The sequence below is a fragment of the Nicotiana tabacum genome, chromosome 4 (assembly GCF_000715075.1).
Source record: "Nicotiana tabacum cultivar K326 chromosome 4, ASM71507v2, whole genome shotgun sequence".
NCBI classification, from domain to species: Eukaryota; Viridiplantae; Streptophyta; class Magnoliopsida; order Solanales; family Solanaceae; genus Nicotiana; species Nicotiana tabacum.
The window spans coordinates 74,336,911-74,341,570 of record NC_134083.1 but is presented as its reverse complement, the minus strand read 5'-3'; positions in this window follow the sequence as shown (position 1 = coordinate 74,341,570).

The window sequence follows — 4,660 nt, the reverse complement described above, 5'->3', positions numbered from 1 at the left end:
GTGCAGATCTAGGTGTTCCCGAACATAACGGGTGTTGATTCTTTCGCGCAATTGATTTTTCGGAGATTCTGAGATAGTTGCCATTTTTCGCATACCTTGTCTCTCCTTCCCTATCTCCTTGTTCACTGTATTTGGTCTCAGAATATCATAGACCGTATTTTCCAGACTTGTAATCATATTAGATGCTCATGTACTCAATGACGCCAGGTTTTGGGTGTGTTGTATCGGAATTTGCTAGACTTTTGGTATTGTATTAAACATTATGTTTTCAAACTTAAAGGAAATCGTGGGTTATTGATGTTGTCAGCTTGCCTAGTTCTGAGATAGGTGCCATCACGATAGGTTAGGATTTTGGGTCATGACAAGTTGATATCAGAGCTCTAGGTAACATAGGTCTCACGAGTCATGAGCAGGTTTAGTAGAGTCTTGCGGATCGGTACGGAGACGTCTGTACTTATCTTATGAGAGGTTGCCGAACCTTTAGGAAAATTTCACTTTCTTGTATTCTATCGTGCAGAATTGATTCAGCTTGAAATATAAATCTTTGAATTCCTTCCACGCATTTTGTATGCGCATACGAGCGCGCGATATCAATTGTGCATCGCCGGCTTGTGGTTCCATGAACGATGTTTGAGATGTGTATTCCGTGTTCTGGTGATGGGTTAGTCTGGAGGACTTGAGGCTAGGTTTAGACCATAACTTAGGCTCGGTAGCTTCAGTTGTAACATGTACATTTGGACTCATATGTCCGGTAATGTCCCTACGAGTGGAATTTGTGGCTCAATGAGCGGTGGAATGGCTTTATGATGAGTATGATGTAACTGCGGGATGTGTTAAGACGATTTGAATATGACAAGAAGTGTTTCCTTGAAATGTGAAGGAAGGCAATTGGGTGCTTTATTTTTGTTTTGATGTGATGTACAGTCTCGAATTGTGAGTGTATTGAAGGATCTTTCACGTTGTTAAATTATGAGGCAAATTAAATTCTCATGTCTTGTCAATGAGTTTGGACTCAAAAAGAGTAAGTGATTGTGTAGTAATTATGGTTGCGAATGGGCATTTCTAATGGTGATGGCTCAAGAAGGATGATCTTCGAAGAGGCTTAGAGTCGGTAACAGTTTATTGGTTCAGGTGCGGCAGAGATGCATTTTGATTTGATGCAACAGTCGGGCATCAAAGTATGAGGGAAGACATGGCGGGAAGTGTTTCACGGTGGTTGAAGTACTAGCAGGTCAAGTAGGAGAAGTAGAGGTTGAGAAGTTTCTTAAAGGAGATGGTTTAACCGAAGTAAGAGTGGTAGATTAGCATATGGATTCTGTGGTAAGGTAGTCGCGCGCCTTGAGAAAGTGTACAACGATTTGGAATCGTGATAGAATGTGATTTGGCCTACGGACTTTATTTGGAGTGATGGTTATTGTACGAAGAAAGATTGAATATGGTAGAAAGGAGTTTGTTTGAAATGAAGAGGGATGTGAAGATCTAATTATTTTTTCAGGCGTAATATGACTTGAGTTCAGAAGGTATTGTTGAACTTTCAGTTGATGTCAAAAGGGAAAGTGCAGACTTATACAAATGGTGGGCGAGCATGAGCTCAGGAGAATTTACTGATTACGTGGTTGTTGCACCCAGTGCAGTGTCGTTGGGAGATGTCGGTAAGGAATTCCATAGGTGGGTTATCTCTTGTTAGTAGTTAGCGGTGGCATGATGTTGATGAAGCTTCTGCGAGAATATTACTTGCTACCTGGTAAGAGGTCGAGTGTGTGACTATGGTTGGCGATTCAGAATGTTCATGAAAAGCTTAACAAAAGACTTCGAGAAATTTGGCTGGTTAACGATGCGAGATCTTGGTAATTGAGAAGGAGAAATCCTTACGAGTTCTAATTTTATATAATTGCAGCTTAAGGCTAAGTGGGGGAGCCTGCTATTGACAATTTGATTTCATGGTTATGTGTTAAATTTTTGTTTTGGTACGAGGCATACTTGTGGATTAGTTATGACTTGCAGAGGTTGAGATCGAGGATGACTCGAGTAAAGAAATTCCCGAATACAGGTTATACTGTACTTATGAGTATATGAAAATCATGGGATGGTCGAGTTGTTATTGTTGGATGTAGTACGCATGAAGTATGAATTTGATTGGTGATGTTAAGGCAGAGTTACTTCTTTAAGAATGGTCAAGCTAAGGGAGCACGTGTCTTTCGGCCCGTTCGGGCGGTGCAATTTAGATTTGAGCAGAGTGGAGGACTCTCTAGAAGGTACTAATGGATTCAAAATGTATATGTGGCAATTGAAAATATTTCGAATTGGTTACTTACATTGGATGGTATCGGGACGTATAGTAATTCGATATGACTATGGATTCTACATTTCAGTGTAAGAAGGGTAAGAAGAACAATTTTAAATTCACATAAGGTATTTTCAGAGTGGACGTTTCGGTTGTGTTACTTATGGGGGTGCTTAAGAAGAATATATGAACTTATGGGCATTAGGGCAAAGCGATTTTATGTTAGGACGTCTGGTAGTGAGCTTTGGGTAAGGATCATAGAGTTATGATAAAGAGAAGTATCAACTTGAGGATAATTCAAAAGAAACTCAAGTAAATAGGGCCACTAGGTAGAAGGCGAGACCAGTATGGTAATGGCATGTCCGACTCTTTTGGGGTAATTATGATGTGGTGATACTCTACAGATGTTTTGGTGGCAATATTCTTGGGTTTGGTAACCTACGTGGCCTGGTCGAGTTAGAGGAATTCAGTTTTGATAGATTGGTTATGTGCAAACAGATTTCAAAGTGTTCTTGATTGTTTCTACCATGGTTTGAACTAGATATTTTCTACTGGTATGGGAAATGTGTTGTGTATTATAAATTTCTCCTGGAAGGAAACAAGATGAAGGCTACGGATCGGGGTATGTAATTTGCTGGTTACCCAAAGTTGATAATGAGATTCTCGTGCTTGTCACATGATGGCAGGATAGATGTGGTGTGTGGCGTGGGATTAAGATTTACATGTACAAGGTGGCAGTTCATTCTTAAAAGGAAGATCACGAATTTTGGACAGAATGGTCAATTTCAGATAATTAGATGAATGTTATAACTGCTCGGTAATCCCTGAGAAGGGTGCGTATTTCAAAAGGCGCATTGTGTTTTGACTTACAGATGTTCATTGGTATTGCAGTACTCACATGGTTGATAGACTGCTGATATTCAAATTATCGCTATGTGGCACGGAAGAATTATGAAAGTATTCCTTATGGGAAGATCGTGAATAAAAATGTGTTAGTCATTCTAGTGCTGGAGTTGGGATCAGTTATGGTGATTCATGTGTTTGATGAATTTGTAGACTGGGAGTTCTCAGAAGTATATTATTTCAGGTTGCGGTCTGTTTGAGGTGAGTATTTTATTTTAACTCAGTGGAGGCTCTAGTTGCGTTAATTATTGTGATAGCTACGAGCTTTAAGAGTGCATATATTTGAGCTTTGAGCCAATGTTCAAGCATCGGGGCAAGTATTCATACTCGAAAGAATTCTTAGGCTATGATATGCCTAGTGTTGACTGTTAAGCGTAAAGTTACGACGTTTCTCGTATTCATACCTTTGTTGAGAACTATCTGGGCTATACTTGAGGTTACAAAGAAGATGATTCCCTGAATAAATGGGGTAGTTACTATTTCCGCGTTAACTTGCCGATTTGAAGTGTGATAGCAGACTTTGCACATGCTTACACTATGGCGTGCTATTTATACCAGTCTAGGAGCATGAGAATCTTTTTTTTATTATTATATACAAGTGTACTTGTTTAATTGCTCCTGTATGATATGCTGGGACTGGAGGCCTGTGACCATGCCGGGCGATTCATATTATTGGCACGTGAGTTGTCCATGCCGTGTGTGGGAATTTTATTTCTTTGATAATTTATCGGATTTCATTGCTTTCCTTCCTCTACGATAAAAATTACATGAGCAACGTATTTGAGGAATTGTGTACATGCACCTATGGTTATCCTCTTCATGAAATTTGAGGAGTTGGTTGTAACATGGTGGTTGTGGTGGTGGTTGTTGAGCTTGCAATATGGTTCTCTTCCTTGATACATCTCCTATATTTGGGTACACGGATTGCGCAGTGGTGGCTGAGTTATATTGATGTGGCTTGTCTGTAGGATAGTTATGTTTAATAATATAAGGTCATTTGACCTAGAATGGGTACTATCAGGCTTGATTATGGTATATTCAAGAGGCTTATGGTTTTGGTTGGGGCGAGAGAGCTCCATGGCTAGTTGATCTAATGAGTGGTTATGCATTTTTGATTGTTTCTTTAATCATTGGCAATGTACGAAGGTTGTGGAATGAGGTTATGTTAATTGTGGGGTTTTATACTAGTACTTGGTTGGTTTTGAGTAGTTACTGTGATCAGAGATGGTGTTACGAGTATGCGAGTTGTGTAGTATGTTATGCTATTATATCTGGGATTATGGTTATGGCTGGGTACAACTTGTTTAGGCTTATACAGTATGTAAATGTAAGATTCGTGTCTTGAAAAGAAATTCTGGAGGTTGGGAATTGAATTCCAAGGTTTTTGGGCTAAGGCTAAATTAAGGATTTCCAGTTGTATTATGTTGTTAGGCCTATGTGGAATAGGGTGACGTGGGATCACCCCTGGGTACG